Here is a 19,024-nt window from a genome sequence, read left to right on the forward strand (position 1 = left end):
TGAACACTTCGTGATTTGTAAATATGCTGTATTGTAATAGCGGGGGGGGCGGGAGGGTGACGGGGAGTAGATACGGGATAAACATGTCACAGTAAGATCACGTTACGCAGGGAATGAGAGCACATCTTGTATGACCTACAACACTTAGTCTACTGATAATTTTTAGAAAAGTATCTACAAATCAATATCTACCGCTGTTCCCCTAATGTGTAAGACTTTTTTTAGTGTGATTTTCAAAATGACATTGAACCCATCAATGGACACAGAATTCCGTATACAGGTGCTTTAACAGTGAGCGTAATGCGGCAGCAGCCTCTCATTCAAGTTCAGATGTAACAGATCCCATTTAGCTCAAATTCCACTTAATGTGTTCCAATGATCTAAGAGACGACTCAGAAAATTTTTATGAGACAACAGTAATCAAGTAGCATGAAATAAATACAAATACGAGTAAAATAGTGGGTAAAAGCATTACGTGGCTTATGGAAAGCAGTTGTCATTTAGCCACAACAAAACATAGTGCATAAAATTTGTAAATACAGTTTTATTACGCACTGAGTGATCAAATAATCAGAAAATCCGAACACTTCATGTTTATGGAATTAAAGACAGACGGAAAACTTACTTGGAATTTTCTCATTCACAATGAAATGTACGAAGTAATTGGGACTGTGCTACCATCAGGATATTTTTTGCTTATGAAGGGCGCTATATATTTTATTTTGAGGTAAATCGGTGCATTAAAAAAAGAGTTATCAGAATTACGAGCTATCAGTATTTTCGATCTTACGTAGGTGTCTGTTGAAGCGTCTAGATCTACGGCTATTTCTTTCGGAGTACCTAACCTTCCGCAGCCACTTTAGACGGTTTTCCAGTGTTGTTTACAAAAGAGATGGGAGAAACCGGCTGGTGTCGGTTTAGTGATTGCGGCGTTTGTTGTCCAATCCAGTGATCGGACTTGGGAGCCTTTGAAGATAGCCAGATGACTTCACAGCATTGAGTAGTGTTATACAAGAAGGGAGTGTTTTAAGCGTGTCTCACGGGTATAAGCGAGGCAAGCGACTCTTATTTGGCTATACAGAGCAGATGCAGCGGGGCCCAGAAATTATTCAGGTCCGCCAACAGACGTTTGGGTGGGAGTCTACAGAGCAATATGTCGCGTGATTTGTCTAGTGCTAGGACTTCGTGGACTGGCTGCAGCCGCTACAGGACTTCACCAGACGCCATGGAAGCTCCTAGACGACGAACATGGAGGAACGTTTCAGTTACTATTAGTCTAGGAATCATTGTTGAATCCAACGCGCTGAGCGGATCCGTCAGAGAGTTCACAGCCGTATCCCACACGATACTGCAGAATTTAGTAGTTTCGTTACAAAATAAACGATTTTCCTCGTCCATTATAACAAGAGTATCCAGAAACACATCTACGGACGTGTTTGATTCCTTTATCCCTACTTTGTACTAAGAATCCTATTTGCTTGTAGGCGTCCACTAAATATTGTTTGAGAGTGGGTGAATATTGACAGATAGATTGATGTCAATGTAGTGGCTTGCTCTTACGAGCTTGGCTTCTGAGTGTTATAAAACAAAGAGTTACTTACATAAGAAATATGAATCACTTCAGTTTCAGCGCTACAGCCGACACTCAGGTGTAGTTATAGGATGCAGCAGGGACTCACCTCACGCATTCGTTGACGTGCTGAAACAGAGAACAGAAGTTTAATATAAACAAAAGTTCTACGTAAAATAAGTTTGTGTTTGATACTTATCTAATAGCATTCAGAAACAAGGTCTTGAACACGACTGGGCTTTAGCAATTGTACATACAGAAGCTTCAGTGGATTAGAAGTAACAGTCAACCAGTTGTAAAATAAAGGTTTATTAATCTTGACAATGGTTTCGACGGTTTTAAAACTGTCTTCCTCAGAAGATAATGTATGTAGAAACACATTATCTGCAGCCAATGTGGGAGTTGTTGACTTTGTCTTGTACATGTCCTCCACTTAATCTCCATTTAAAATAGATTACTCTGGCCTCTGAAGGTAACCACACTTCATTAATATATGCAAAGTAAACTTTTTCATGTTATTAATGCAACTGTGGGTAACGAAGGTTTTGAGTTAGTGACCTGAAGCAACATACTCATACAATTCAATCAGCCATCACGATGGGGTTACGAAATAAACTTAAAGAATAGTCAAAAGGGATTTTTCTGTTTGTACATCAATAATGTCAAGTTGCACTGAAAAGTAAAACCCTGAAGTAGAAGGAAAAGAATTCCAGAGAAAATGCTGCTGGATATCAACAAGAACATGCAACGAACATGATTAAAACTCTTCAGAGTGGAGAAACTTTAAAAAAAAGTACATACAATTTTGATGCCATTTACAGCACATTTTTTGGCAAAGCACATATCTAATCATGTCAATGAATGTATTGAGTTAATTTAATGCTTTATGCTTTTAATGACGACTGACACTGTTAAGGATCAGATAATGTCTCCTGGAAACTACCGTTTTTGGTTTGTTTGGGCAAAGAGTACTCTAGGTTCAGAATGCGACTATATGAATGTGGGGAACTATGCCAATGTTGAACCTACTGTTTAGTATAATCGCAGAAAATTCTCAATAAGTTTATGTTTGGCAGCGACTAACGATGTTTCCCAGGCTGCCAGACCAGAAAATATGCACGCAAAGAACAGAGACAGCATTCCGTTGACATGTCATTACGAGGACGCGGTTGTTCCCAGAGCTGACGCTGAAATCCCTTCTCGTTAATTCGGCCGCTCACGAACTCGTTGTCAGTGGGTGTCGTCCAGATGGGAAGAGGTGTGGCAGCTGAAGATGTGAGGCTAGATGGAGTGCAGAGAGAAGCTGTCAGCGCAGGCCACGCACGCTGCCAACCGAGACAGGTGTTCGGTGGCAAGGCGAATGAGAAACGGACGCGCAACGGCCCAGTAGCTACAAGACTCGGGCGTTGTCGCGGAAGAGCGGGCAATATTTCTAAACGAGAACCCTGCTCACAGGTTAATAGTAATGAGAAGCAGCACATACGTGTTCTTTTTTTCCTTTCAGGAAGTGATCTTCGGGTCAGTCAACCCTCTGGTGGGTGTGTTCACATATCGTATGAACTAAAATGGATGCAACTCAGCACAGTCAACGGGTCCGATATTCCCGTACGGGGTCTGCATTACTATTACTGGACGGCTTCTCTTTCCACAAAATCACCATTTATATCGTGTCCGAAATGCTTAGGCAAAACTCCCAGCTGCGGAACAGGTTTGCTACGTCACGTGCCTGCACTTCGGTGAGGCTGCTAGTTGTTCGTTACACCACAAACTGGAAACGGCTAGAGTCGGCGTGAGGGACTCGCACGGTGTATGCATGCACGATTCTCTGTCATTTCTTTTCATTAAGATCATTGGTTCTGTAAATCCGTTATATTTTTTTAGCTCTGACACTTCATGTTGCTGTGTATTTGGCAGACGCAGAATTTATACTAATTATTTATATCCGAGGTTGTCCAACTCTGGCCTCAACATTTTGTGCTCTTACCCGCTGATCAGAGAGATATCTCTATGTTTAAGACATTGGGCATTGAAAGAATGGTTGTCGAATCCTTTCCAGTACTGTTCAATTCAGATTTTCGTGGCTTCCCTAAATCATTTGAAAGGAATCCTGGGACGATTACTTCTAAGGATCATAACCGGTTTCTTCCTCTTTTTTTTTCTCCTGCAAAGCTTTTCATCCGCGCGCAATGACATACATATGAGCGGTACATTAACCGCTAATATTTTCTCATTCTATATTAATAGATACTGGATTTGGGGTACGTACTTGTCTGCAGCCCAGTCTCCCGACAACGCTAACAGTATCTTTATTTGCTATTAATTTAAACGAATCGCTGATGTTTACCATTCTCCACGCCCCATTTTCACGATTCATAATAAAACGATAAAATATTAATACAGTGAAATATGATTGGGACTGAGTACGACTAAGACAGTGCAATTTTGGATGAAATCAAGAAAACCTCTGTTATTACGAGGAGGTTCTGGTCGAGAGTGATGAAAAGTGGATTTCTTTTTACACAGTTTACATCCCTGAAGCGTACAGATTATTACCGGAAAATAATTTTTCGATTGTGAAAGTATCTTAAAAATTACAGTGTGTTAAACGTGCCGATCGAAATATAGCCAGTTGTAGCCGCTCGATGAATTTCTGTACAGTGAAGATTTGCTTAAAAGCTGCACCGGTGCCAATACGTAAAATGCCAACGAGAGCTTCAACGCGTGCATTTGGAAACTGGTACCGAAACACCTTCATCTTTGGGCAAAAACAGTTGAAACAGCATCATTCGTAGTTTCAGTTATTCTCAGTCAAGGTTACTTATCTATTCCGGGGACCATGAACGTGTTAGGAATCGTCATAGGGACGAATAGGGAAAACTTTGCGAAGTTATCTAATAAATTACGTGGCCGTCGCGGAGCAGGAAATGTCTAAGTTTGTTACAAGACTCCAGATCGAAAAAATACGGCACCAAATTCAGAAGCAGAGCACGTCTGGAGTAGAGGAAGGACGCCTCTATGATCCTCGAATCTCAGTACTTCAAACTTTACATCCGTTTTTCGCAAAACAACATTTCTCAGCGCGTGAAGCGCTCTCGAACCTCGACAGATTAAGCGGTTCATTTTTTTTGTTTTTTTTTTGTTTTTTAATGAAAGGTACTTGAATCAAGAGCCTTAGCGAGAGCTTTTTTTAGTCTGAATTTTAAATATTTTTTTTAACATTTGAACTTAGAAAAAATGTCAAGAAATTGACACATTTTTTTAAAAAGCTGCCATTTTTTCAAGGTATTTTTCAAAACCCCATCGTGATGGCCTCCAAAACTCATTCTAATTTAAGAATTTTCTGTTTTTATGGGTTTCAGAAATAACCACGAGTCTGTGCAACGCTTTGTGCAAGCCAGGATAAACCGCGAGGGCTGCGGCCGCTAATTTTAATTTATGAGATAAAAAAATTCTTTCAGGCACGAATGTTTGCGTAACAACGTAGTAAAGCCTCCATTACAATAAAAACAACCCTTGTAGAAAAAAAGCTGAACTTCACCACTTTTTCGTGCCTCTCAAGAAGAACCTCCCCTTAAGAAGTTTCTGAAGTTTCCTTGTTTTATCACTTTGAGTTTACATTTTCAATGGTATTTTTATGTAGGTTCATATCCATGTCAGGAGGCGCAGGAACATACATCGTAATTCATATTGGCTATAATAATAATAGTACTAATCCGGATAACTGTCGTACGTCATTTGCCTTCTACGCAGCGTTATATCGGTGAGCGTCGAATGCTCCAAGAGTTGATATGTTCAGAAACAACAGAAATAGCGAAGTTCAAGAGTATTCTACGGTATTTTTCTTATTATAAAAGTAAATTAAAATCTGATACTTTCAAATTACTTAATTTCCTTATTTTTGGTATGTGCCGAGAGAAAGAGATCCCACGTACGTGCGCTTAAAAGTTTGTGCTTACAGTTCCGTACAAAAGAACAGACAGAAGAGTGTGTGACTTACGTCACACAGTGAAATTAAGTCCAACATGGTCACATGGGTAAAATTTGGGCTTTTTACATCATTCTACTATCATAGAGTTATATGAGGACGACTGTAATTGATGGAAAATAGTAAACGAAAACTACATTTAAAAATATCGAAGACATATTCATTTACATAATGGAATAGATGTATCAGAGAACCACTTTTTAATGGAAGCAGACCTGTTTATCTCAGTGGCACTTGTGGAACTGCAAGAAGTCTCTGGTAGCGTAAAGTGGCGTATCAAGCTTGGAATCTTCAGAAGAGACAAACAAATATTTTATAGCATCTATAAAAAATATGACTGGATAAAGTAAATAAAAAATTAAAATCAAGATCATCTTGAATTAGGTATAAGGAAAGCATTTAGTTTATGACCACTGCTAAACTGTATTAGTATATCTTGCCGAATTTTGATGTTTTGCAAGTTACTATTTTCGGTTCCAAAACTCTTCGACATCCTCATTTTTGTTTTAGATCCCATTATTTGTAATTCTCTGCTTAGTAGTCAGTACATGTTCTGAGGATCAATCGCAGCTGCGGATGTTCAGTATTCCTGTTATACTTTAGCGTCTCGTCTAATTTTTTTAGTTAATTTCTGTGTTGGATATACGATTAAACATTAACGACCATTAGATAAGACTCTGACTCACACAGTTTTTCTTTTCCGGTTTTCCACTTCCATTACAAATGATGTTAACGTGACGGCGAATGGCCCATGTCATCTAGATATATTGGTGAAATATCTGGAACAGAAGGCCAAACACTGGAGGTTACAGCTAGCTTCATATTAAGGAGACACAGGCTAAAATACCAAAATTTTGACTCCTTTACTGTGTTTTAAGAAGCAATGCATTTTTTTTAGTCTGCGGAACAAAATACAGTGGAAAGGACGGTAGTAGAAAGAAACGGCGATTCATTCGAGAGAGCATTAGTGGAACAGACTACAAGAAGAAGAAGGTATACACAAACAGGTACCGACTAGGCCCCCTGAGTAGAAATAAATGCTAAAGCAGACGGGCGAAGTAGTTGTTACGCTTCACTTCTGTGAGCCATTTCGTCTTTGTTGTAACTTGGGAGAAATCCTGCTACATACTGGCGAAGCTATTGGCTAAGGGCTATTGAGAATGACGTAAATGTCCAAACCGGTTTAGCCAACAGCGATATGCGTGAGCATTGATAACTTCTGCAGGCTAATTTAACGTGCTCACTGCTGGTTTAAACAATATGGAAGATATGAACATTATCTGAGCTATTTGACTTTGGCATCGCGTTCAATAACCAGATTCAAAGAATGAAAAGAAGAGAAAGGAATGATATAAAGAAAGAATAGCTACGGAAGCAAGATGCACTTCGTTCCTAACAGCATATTCAAACCGAGAGCCGGCCGTTATGGCCGAGCGGTTCTAGGCGCTTCAGTCTTAAACCGCTCGATCGCTGCGGTCGCAGGTTCGAATCCTGCCTCGGGCATGGACGTGTGTGATGTCCTTAGGTTATTTAGGTTTAAGTAGTTCTAAGCTCTAGGGGACTGATGACCTCAGGTGTTAAGTCCCAGTGCTCAGAGCCATTTGAACCATTTTTAAACCAACAGCTCCGTCGTTTGCTACCAAGTTTAGAAAATGTAATTGTCTTATCTGCCTTGTCGTGCTGTAAGACTCGAAAATTACTGAAATTTCCTGACACTGAAGGTAGAAACTTAAAATTCCGGAAAATAAAAAGAAAAATCGCGGCATTTCGCCGGTTCCCATAATAGTTCGAGCGTGGTGTGCATCTGCAATGAAGTGATGATTGGCTGTCCTCGTCTTAATTACCTAATTGATGGGGATAATGGGCAAGAGGCACTACATGTGTAGTGTGTGGATAGGTTGAGAAACTGGATTTGGTGGAAGGCGAACTGGTGATCCCTTGATGCCTCAGAACATGTCCTATCAACCGATCCCTTCTTCTAGTCAAGTTGTGCCACAAACTCCTCTTCTCCCCAATTCTGTTCAATACCTCCTCATTAGTTATGTGATCTACTCATCTAATCTTCAGCATTCTTCTGTAGCACCACATTTCGAAAGGTTCTATTCTCTTCTGTAGTGGGGGTAGTTGGGGATGACCGCTGTGTCCGGATGGCGCAGCAGTGAGCCCATCTGCATGGTAAGCATTGGAACAGGGTTCGAAACCAGTTCGCCACAAATTTTCAACTTTCCCAGTTGATTTAAATCAATGCCCACTGGAAGGTAATATCATTAATAGCTTTGTGCCTTGATTCATAGTGGCTGCAGGATCAAAATGAAGTCCGTTCTTTTGGACAAGTCCGGAAGAACAAACATCATAAATACTGCTCTATCTTGTTTGCTCCAAAGTGCGTCTGTGTCCGAATAGTTCAGCGCGCTTGTGTAGCAGCTCTTCTCATCAAGAGACGTCGGATGTCTGCGGTTAACCCCAGTGGCGATTCGGAAGTCAGTTTCCAGAGCGAGAAGGGAGGGAGACAAATGGGGAGCTCTGGCTCGCAGCGCAGGACTGCGGGGTGAGGCCGGGGGCGAAGGGAAAAGGGGCGGGGGTAAGTTGGAGGCTCAGGAGACGAGGTAAGACGACCCGTCGCGCTGCGCGCTCTCCCTGTCGGAACGCCGACGATAATTAGTGATATGCGGCGGCAGTAATACGGGTGGCAGCGCCGACCGGCGTCTCAGACACGCAAAACGGCATTACAAGTTGGCCCCGCCGGCCCGCGGAATTACGCGGGAGCCCGCCGGAGACAAACTAATTTCAGTTATGCAAAACTTGTGTATCTTGGTGGAATTAAGTGTACCTCAAATCAATTTGAAGCCGTAAGGACAATCTCCTTGTCTGCTGATGGATTAAGGCAATCGCCTCTTGTGGCTATAACTTTGAACCGACTCCGACGTCGTCATAACAAGGCAGCGGGCAGCGCGGTTGGCGGCAGTGGCGGCTCGGTCGGGGCCGTCTGCTGCTAGGGGTGCCGCTGCTGCCAACTTGGCGGGCCAACTTGGCCAAGTTTGCGCACGTCACATTCAAATAGGTTGGTAATTCCCCGCAAGTTGCCGGCTGGCAGACAGGAGGAGTGAGTGAGCGAGCGGGGGCCCCGAGGTGCGGCGGTCAGGGCGCTGCTATTTAGCGGAACGTCAAAAACATGGCCCCGCTGTGCTGCGCCGCTTGGGCCCGACAGCGCCTGGACACGGCGCGAATGCAGTGGGCAGGAACGCGGGAACGTCCCGCGAGCAGGCTGCGTGAGAATCGCCCAGCCACCGCTTTCTCTTGCCCGCGCCGTTAGCCAACTTGTGGCATCTCTATCTCCCCTCCCCCCCCTCTCTCTGATTTCAGCTATTTCTTCTAATCTTTTTTAAGTTTTGTAATGTAATAATTATTTCTTTATCTGTATCTATTCCATAATCTAGTAATCAGAGCTTTTTCTCGTTCCATTCGCGTATGGAGTAAGAGAGGAATAATTCCTTAAATGCGTCTATGCATGCTCTTATTTAATTCTTACGGGTGCGATTCGCTAGGGGTTGTATTACATTTCTAGATTAAACACTTAAATTTGATTGTTGTAAATTACCAAGTACACTGCGTCTATCCTCAAGCGTTCACAACTTCGGTTCTCCCAACATCTCCTTCGGTCTCCCATGGGTCAAACTGACGTGTCACCATACGTGCTGCTCTTTCTTGTATAATTTCCTCTGTCGTCCGCCCCTGGTAGCTGAGTGGTCAGTGCGACAGAATGTCATGCCTAACGGCCCGGTTCGATTACCGGCTGGGTCGGAGATTTTCTCCGCTCAGGGAGTGGGTGTTGTGTTGTCCTTATCATCATCATTTCATCCCCATCGACACACAAGTCGCCGAAGTGGCATCAACTCGAAAGACTTGCGCCAGGCGAACGGTCTACCCGACCGGAGGCCCTAGCTACACGACATTTATATTTGCTTCGTCACACGTACTTCCTTAAAAAAATGTCGTACTGCTTTGTAGGCTGGGACACAATGAAGAGAAAGTTTAGCCGCCTAGTGGGAAAGGCTTTTTGTTATTCGCGTACGGTGACACATTTCCTTCGTAAAGTTTCAGGGTAGTGTTAGTAAGTGTATCTGAGAGGCGCAGGTGACTGTAATAGGTATTTTGGATGATAATAGACGAAAGAAGGTGAAACTTGGTGCCGGCACACAGCCCATTCCCCTCAAATAGCACCATGGCGAGCTCCAAGTCCCCATCCGACGCACGGATCACCGTCAACAGTGTCATATGTCCTCACTTGGTGAGAAACTTCCGAAAGGTTTGGAATTTAATCCAGACCATTGGCGCAAAGACTGATGATAAGAGACTTCATGCTAATAGCCCTTTTCCGTTATCCGTATGGGAAATGTGAAATCAGCCAACAGCATGTGCCCCTCGAAATCGGTTACCCTTTCAAGTACTGGCCACGAATGACGTAGCTTAATCTCGGTGATCTGACGAGAACAAGTGTATACAGCGAGACAAGACGGTTGGGACTTCTGCTTGATACGGGCCCCCGATGCCGGAACAATATTCTAAGATGGGTAGCACGAGTGAAATGCGAGCAATCTTTTTCGTAGACTGATTGTATTTCCCAGTACTCTATCGATGAACTAAAGACTGTCAGCTGAGCCTATGTAATCGTTGCATTTCATATCCTTCAAAACAATTACACCCAGGTATTTGTATGAGTTGACAAGGTCCAACTGTCTAAAAACAAAGGGTTTCCCAATGTCACTCGTTGACATTGTAGTCATAAGATACGAGGCGTCTGTCTTTTTTCTGAACTGCAAAGTTTTACATTTCTGAACATATTAGGCAAGTTTCCAATATTTGTATCTTTTTGAAATCTTACCAAGATCAGATAGAATATCTGTAGAGCTTTTTTCAGACAGCACTTGATTACATATAACTACGTCATCTGTGAGAAGTCTGAAGTTATTAATAACACTGTGTGCACAGGATTACGCTAGTAGCCGCATCAGACCCGTCAGACGACTCATCGAAACGGGAAGTCAAGCCTCACGTTGTGATCAGTAAAATGCTTGTCGACATTACTGTGTCCACTGGATACCGAAAGCCTATCGAAGCCATTGCGTTCCGTCAACTGGCGTTCGGTCATAAATCACGGAAATTGAGTCGAGGTGCACACTTCTCGCTCAGTGGTGTTCTGTAGTACGATTTAAAGTAATTATCATTATACAGATAGTATGCTGGACTGCTCCAGCCTCCAACTCACTAGAGCTAGCCTGGCGAAGTCGGATCCCACTAAGCTGCTACTTCGACCACACAAAACATAGCGCCTTCCACTTCTCACGTACCAAACTTATTGCGTCTCTAAAAGAAATTAAGAACAGGTTTTGTACACTCTTAGAGACACTAGATATTTATACGGTATGTGGATTCCAGAAATTTTATATTATTTTCGTGTTCTTGTGTTGTTTTAGTTGTTGTGGTCTTCAGCCCGAAGACTGGTTTGTTGCAGTTCTCCACGCTACACTATCATGTACAAGCCTCTTCATCTCCTAATAACTACTGCAAGCTACATCTTTTTGGACCTGCTTAATGTATTGATATCTTGGTCTACCTCCAGTACTAAACTAGTGATCCCTTGATGTCTCATAACGTGTCCTATCAAATGACCCCTCCTTATTGTTAAGTTGTGCTACAAATTTCTTTTCTTCCAGTTCGATTCACTGCCTCCTCGTTAGTTGCATGGTCCATTCATCTGCTCTTCAGCATTCTTCTGTAGCATCACATTTCAACAGTTTCTATTATCTTCCTGTCTGAACTGCTTATCGCCCACGTTAACACTTCCAAACAAGGCTACACTCCAGACAAGACGTTAAGAAAAAAAATTCATAACACTTAAATCAATATTCGGTGTAAACAAATTTCATTTCTTTGGAAACGTTTTTCTTGCCACTGCCAATCTACAGTTTATATTCTCTCTACTTCGGCCGTCATCAGACGTTTTTCTGCCCAAATAGCAGAACTCATATACTACTTTAAGTGTCTCATTTCCTAGAGCAATTCCTTCAGGATCGTCTGGCCTAAGTCGATGTGATAATAGAGACTTAAACCTCAGAAATATTGTGAGTTAAATGTTGGTCAAAAAAGAGTTTCTTAAGAATGTACATAGAGGACGCAGTGCCACGTATAACTCTGGAATGATCCGTTGATGAGCGATGTATTTTGGTACTTAAAGAGAAAAAAAAAGTATTTCAATCAGTTCCAGAGATTTCAAGATAGGACATGAAGACTATTAAGCTATTTCAGGACGAGAAAATTTCACTCACATCAAAAGCTAACAACTGTCCGGCCGTAATTAAAATTAAGGACGTATTTTTGACATGCTTAGAGACATTCTAGAGATCTCTACCACACACGAATTTTAGTTTTTATATTATATTCCGTAGCAGAGACTTTAAAGCAATTTTCAGTCGCTGCGGAGAATAGCCTGCATACAGTATTTGTGTTGACAAAGTCACAACTTGGTTTAAATCATCAGTTTTCTAACGAATTCCTCTCTTGTGCCAATCTTGTTTACCCTGTATCAACAATTACATGTTGGATACATTCCAATCTCTGTCTTCCCGTGCAGTACTTATTACACCATCTTCTAGTATAATGACAACACATGTACTACAATCGTGTTCAGTCGTCTTCTTGCGGAGAATCCTTTGTCTACCTAATTTTCCAGCCTTCTGTAGATCCACATGTTAAACTCTTCGATTCTCGTCTTTTCCGGTGTACAGACTATGTACCCCCATACTTAACAAGATCAAAGTTAGCTAAACTGGGTACCACCTTACGTGATTTCATTGTTCCTCAAGCTATGTAAAACACTTCAAGAGCGTTCTAGGCACAAGTTGCGTCTACGGTTATACTGAACATGAGACAACAGTTATGTATATACAGGAGGTTTCTGTACAGTTCACCGATGAGAGACTGTGGCTGATGTATCAGGGCCTAAGTAAATTTCAGATACAAAAATGCCCCTCATTAAAATACCTTCACCACCTGCCTAATAGGCGCACTGTTGAAAAATCGGATACATTGCCTAGTGTGTGTTCTGTCGTGCTCGTACCTTGCCATGGGCAGAGGGTTTGCGCGGAGAAGAGAAACGAGATCCGCGTCCGCACCGTATCTGCACGTGCCTACGTATGAAAGTCTATTATCCTCTTGTAAATTATTTTAACCTGTTCAGTAAGATGGAGCTGTGACGGTTGGTTTTCCCCTGGCCTAAATTTTCATTTGATAAAGTTAGACCTCGTAATATACGAGTACCTTGTATAGTCGCACGAATCAAACTTATCAGGAAACTCTGCAGTACTGACTCGGGAGTATCATCAAACATGCACCCAAAATGTGCGCTAAGTTTGGTTTTTCTGTGGCTGAGTATTGAATTAGATGTGGTTGGGCAGACTTTTGAAGCACGGCGTGCGCGGGATTAGCCGAGCGGTCTGAGGCGCTGCAGTCATGGACTGTGCAGATGGTCCCGGCGGAGGTTTGAGTCCTCCCTCGGGCATGGGTGGGTGTGTTTGCCTTAGGCTATTTTAGGTTAAGTAGTGTGTAAGCTTAGAGACTGATGACCTTAGCAGTTAAGTCCCATAAGATTTCACACACATTTGAACACAAGCACGGCGTTGTGTGGTAGTGAAGCACGGACTGTGGTAAAACCTGAACACCGAATCGAAGCAGTTGAGATGTGGTGCCGGCTGAAGAATGTTGAAAACTAGGTGTACTGATAAAGTAAGGAATGAGGAGGAAAACACCGATAAACTGAACGGCCAGGGTGATAGGGCATCTGTCAAGATGTTGCATATTTTTACGGTATGACTAGTTTCGATCTGCTGCATCACCTTAAGATTAGTTGCGTCAACAACCTGTCGTGTCTACATCGGGACTACACATATGAGTCTCGAATTCAATTGCTGACGAGGGTGGCAAGCATGTGCTCGACAGTCACAGCAGTACGGTGATCGTTCCTGGAACCCAGACTGCAACTTGGCCATCTCTCTATAGCAAATACGAAAATGCTGGTCTACCTTAGCGGACGGAGACAACGGGAATTTATCAGCTTGCGCTTGGCGTCCCGACGACGGCGCAGACACCACGCCGGAAGAGCTGCGCCGGTCAGCAGTGGACGGGCTGTAAGGAGCGCACGGTGAGGGAGTGGGGGTGCGGAGGGGAGTGGTGACCACCGAGCAGTGGCCACTCGAGCCACGCACGGCCACGACCGAGGCGCTCACCCCCTCCGCCACTCACCCCCCCCCCCCCTCTCCCCACCGTCAGCACTGCCGGCTTGCAAATGAGGGGCGCCGCCCAGCGCAGCCCGCGCCAGGCTTACTGGATCAGAATTAAACTCTTCAGACAAAAATGAAATAATGGCTCGGCGCGGGCAGCGCTCGCAGCGCCCGCGCTCCGCGCCCCCTGGATTGTTATTCAAAACACACGCTCGAAGCGAAGCACTCGACATCTGAAATTCTAAAGTGAAATCTCCGCTGCCGCCGAGACTCTGCGTCCGCCTCCCGCTGCTGCTACTGGTACTGCTCGTGCTCTCCAGACTCCCGATCTCGCTAGTATAGGCGCGAGGGACGACCGTCTTGTCGTCCCCTCCCTGTGCAAAGGGAGACACGTTAGAGCGAGATTATCTTACGAGGATTATTCCCCCACTTTCATGGCTTCTGAAGAACGTCTCATTTGGGGAGAAATGTAGAAAGCTGTGCCTGCAGCTTTGTATACGGCGCACCTGCAGGTCCACGAAGAGCACCACTGCCGCGATACAACGACCTCTGCTCGGATCATAGTACGACGGCTATATTCGGGAATACACTGCCTATCCTGTGTCCCATAACTAGCAGATACTTGGAGAAAAGTCATGTATCAGAATCGCCAAGATCCGCTGATGAAACAAATTTTTATTAACCACCGGTTTCTACCATCTGATAATCATCAGGTATCGAAAACAAAATTATTTACAGCAACCTCTATGTCAGCGTTCTTACTGTGGCACCAAGCAAAATAAAAACCATACAGTTTCACCGTCGTCTACGTTTACATTTACATCTAGATCCCGCAAATCATCTTACGGTGTGTGGCGGAGGGCACTTTTGGCACCACTGTGTCCGTCCCCCATGTTCCATTGGTAAATGGAGCGTGGAAAGAATGATCGTCGGCTCTAATTTCGCCCACTTCCTGTTTGTCGTTATTTCGCGAGACATCTGTGGAAGGAAGCAACATGTTGCCACACCATTCCCGGAACGTACTCTCTTGGCATTTCAACATTAAACCACCCCGTGGTGAACAAAGCAACTCTTTTAGCGTGTGCTCAATATGCCACATGTGATGGGCACACGTGGCAAAGGATAGAACATTTTATTTTACTTTTGATTTGAGAATATCTGCTCCAGATCCTGTCTATTAGTTTTTAGCAATGTAATTTTACGATTTAGCAACATTTCATTCTGTTGAAAAAAACCCTAGTAGGTGTAGAAACCTAGGTCAGTGTACCAACCGTTTATCTGCAACCGGCTGGCTGTTTAATCGCATGTTGAAACTAGTATACGGTTGTTGAGTAAGAGTCATGTTCAAAACTGTAACTCTATTTTGATTGTATGGCTCTGGCGCATCGTACATGCAGCAGCAATTTGAGCAGCAGTTGGCACCACAGTGACACAATGAACCATTACAAATAGGTTACTTCAAGCACAGACTCTCTGCAGCGTGCATTCCACCGAACCCAACCACCTCCATTGGCGACTTCAGATGGTTCAAATGGCTCTGAGCATTATGGGACTTAACATCTGAGGTCATCAGTCCCCTAGAACTTAGAACTACTTAAATCTAACCAGCCTAAGGACATCACACACATCCATACCCGAAGCAGGGCTCGAACCTGCGACCGTAGCAGCCGCGCAGTTCCGCACTGAAGCGCCTAGAACCGCTCGGCCACACTGGCCAGCCATTCGCGGCTTCAGTGGTGTTAAGTGAGATTTGATCGGAGGGCAGGGAAGAGGTCTGTTGTGTTTTCTGATGAAAGCCGGTTCTGCCACGGTTCCAGTGATGCCCTTGTGATGGTTATAAGGACGACAGTTGAGGGCCTGCAACCAGCTTGTCTGCGTGACAGACACACTAGACCTACACATGGAGCTATCTGGAGTGCGATTTCGTATGATAGCAGGAGCACTCTCCTGGTTATCCCACGCACCCTGGCAGCAAATCTGTACGTTAATCGGTCGCACTGTCATTCATGAGCAGCATTCCAGAGCGTGTTTTCCAACAGCATACCACTCGCCCACAGACCGCTGTTGTAACCGAACGTGCTGAACAGAGAATAGACTTGTTGCCTTAGCCGGCTCAATCACGAGTTCTGTCTCCGATCGAGCACATACGGGGCATCATCGGACGACAGCTCCAGCGTCGTCCACAACCAGTATTAACCGTCCCTGTATTGACCGACCACGTGCAACAGGCATGAAACTCCATCTCACAAACTGACATCCGGCACATGTACAAAATAATGCACGCACGTTTGCATGCTTGCATTCAGCATTTTGGAAGTGACATCGGTTATTAATGTACCAAGGTTTCACATTTGTAATGGCTTATCTCGCTCTTACATTGACCTGTGATCTTGCAGTGTTGGTCACTTCTATGCCTTACCTAGACAAATCTATTCCTGAAATTTCATTACTCAACATTTCGATAGTTTGGATAGATAGTCACATTTCGACCTGCATATTCCTTCGATGTTAAGTTGGCATATGCGAATAGATGGTCCAATTATACCAACTTGTGCGTAGAATTTCTTGTGGTCATTTTCATTTACACGTCACCACCAAAACTGGTTGTTCTGTGACAGCTGTCCACTGTACGTTTTGGCATCTGAACGGTGAAAGTGAGCTTGAAAGGGGACTATCCTTTCACGAAAAATCGTGTCAAGCAGACAATGTGACTTATCACAGGTTGCATTCGTAGCACAAAAACTGCATGGCTACCACTCTAAGTAACATCCAACCTCCAGATCTATGAAGATCAGGTGCTGTCCTGAAGATCTGGAGAAAAATTCCGAAGAGCCCCCAGCTACCCGTACAGAGCGATATATTAATAACAGAACATCAGCGTCTGAAGTCAAGAAAACCACTTTGGCGAACTGCACGACATCTTGAAGCCTCCGACTTTAACATCAAAGAAGTATGGAGAAGTCAGTGGGAAGAATCGTCAGTGTTCCACGGTCATCTGGTTGAAAAGCCTTTCATGCGAGTTCCAGGTTTCACACTCCCCAGACGCCATTGGAAAACCAAAACCGCATCCGAACAGGACAAGGGAACTGCGGATATCTAAAGTACAAATGGGGCTGGGCAACATCTCCAGATTGTGACTGTGCAGCTGCCCTGCAAACAATTAATCACATTGGGTGGTGAATGCCCGAAACGGGCCTTTGGGGGATCAATAAATGACACCCACCACGCATCACCTGAAGGGCTCAACTGGATCAACAAAAAAAGAAAAAAAAAAGATTCAAATGGCTCTGAGCACTATGGGACTTAACATCTATGGTCATCAGTCCCCTAGAACTTAGAACTACTTAAACCTAACTAACCTAAGGACATGACACAACACCCAGTCATCACGAGGCAGAGAAAATCCCTGACCCCGCCGGGAATCGAACCCGGGAACCCGGGCATAGGGCCGGCCGAAGTGGCCGTGCGGTTAAAGGCGCTGCAGTCTGGAACCGCAAGACCGCTACGGTCGCAGGTTCGAATCCTGCCTCGGGCATGGATGTTTGTGATGTCCTTAGGTTAGTTAGGTTTAACTAGTTCTAAGTTCTAGGGGACTAATGACCTCAGCAGTTGAGTCCCATAGTGCTCAGAGCCATTTGAACCATTTTGAACCAGCCGGGCATAGGAAGCGAGAACGCTACCGCACGACCACGAGCTGCGGACCTGGATCAACAGATTGGACTTAGAAATCTCAGAACTTGTGTAATGTGTAGATAATTTAGCATAATACTTCGAACATTTGATTCTGTACATGTATTTTGCTTGTCATTTGGCTGGCCCTGAGCACTATGCGACTTAACTTCTGAGGTCATCAGTCGCCTAGAACTTAGAACTAATTAAACCTAACTACCCTAAGGACATCACACACATCCATGCCCGAGGCAGGATTCGAACCTGAGACCGTAGCGGTCGCTCGGTTCCAGACTGTAGCGCCTAGAACCGCTCAGCCATTCCGTCGGGCTTGCTTGTCATTTCTTACACTGTATATTCTGAAAATTATGTATTTGATTCAAGCTCGGTATCATCATAAGATAAATAAATAAATCAAATACATAAATTACTCAACATTAATTTTATTTTGGTGTGGCAAATTTCTTTGTCAGAGTAGCAGACAAACTGATAAATACGAAATACTAGAAAAAATGAAATTTATTATTTATTTATTTATTGTCAAATTATAGACCTGTTACCTGATGTTTAAAACAGGTAGTACATCCTACAATTTTCGTTTTTCAACTTTTTACAGTTTTCTTTTCTTTTGTTTTATCTACAACATTTACAAAGAATGATACTTTTCAAAGTAACAATAATTTAACGTTGAAATATAAATAAAATTGTGTTGTTTTTTAAGAAGAATATAAAAACAAGACAGGATAGAGGAGAGATTTGTTAGTACCATCACCGAATGTGATTGACGGTGAATACTTCGGAATGGTTTCGTCGAGTCGTTGACCGCCAGTCACACACACACACACACACACACACACACACACACACACACACACCCTTAAATGGCTATTAGTAGAGAAATAATGTTGCATATCGCTGGCCGCGGTGGTCTAGCGGTTCTAGGCGCGCAGTCCGGAACCGCGCGACTGCTACGGTCGCAGGTTCGAATCCTGCCTCGGGCATGGATGTGTGTGATGTCCTTAGGTTAGTTAGGTTTAAGTAGTTCTAAGTTCTAGGGGACTGATGACCACAGATGTTAAGTCCCATAGTGCTCAGAGCCATTTGAACCAATGTTGCATATCCTATTTATTACTAATCCTATAAATTAACTACTTTAGGTGCCCATCCATGTACAACATTTAGTGTTTTCTTGGCTAGATCGCCAGCACTTTTGCTTATTTACTGTCACATCTCAGCTTCCTCCTCCTGTTCCTCCTCATTGGTCACTATTTTCGCTGTCACTGTGGGTATCTCTGTCCATCCTCTGGAGATTGTTGTTACGCTGCACATAGGCATGTCTGTAATGTCGTGTCCGCATGTACTCTTCATGTGTTGATTTTGAAATACTGTTTGTCAGTGAGTTTAATTGTGCCCATTGTTCTTCGTCTCTGTATCTGTGTAGTGTAGGTGTAGTGTATGTCTATTGTTCGCGTACTGCCCGCAGAAGAAGACAGCGTGTTCTGGGGAACCTTGTTCCCCGCATGT

The 19,024-nt window shown here is 43.7% G+C and overlaps 1 protein-coding gene across 1 annotated transcript in view; it reads right to left on the reverse strand.

Moving 5' to 3' along the window:
* The window catches only part of LOC126153665 (protein jim lovell-like), a 791,593-nt gene that overhangs the window by 319,066 nt on the left and 453,503 nt on the right, over positions 1–19,024 (reverse strand). Inside the window, exon 3 of the mRNA XM_049916086.1 lies at positions 1,680–1,699. The gene's annotated coding sequence lies outside the window, so the exon portion shown is untranslated. The remainder of the gene's footprint in view (positions 1–1,679; positions 1,700–19,024) is intronic.

Source organism: Schistocerca cancellata, chromosome 2 (genome assembly GCF_023864275.1).
Source record: "Schistocerca cancellata isolate TAMUIC-IGC-003103 chromosome 2, iqSchCanc2.1, whole genome shotgun sequence".
NCBI lineage: Eukaryota > Metazoa > Arthropoda > Insecta > Orthoptera > Acrididae > Schistocerca > Schistocerca cancellata.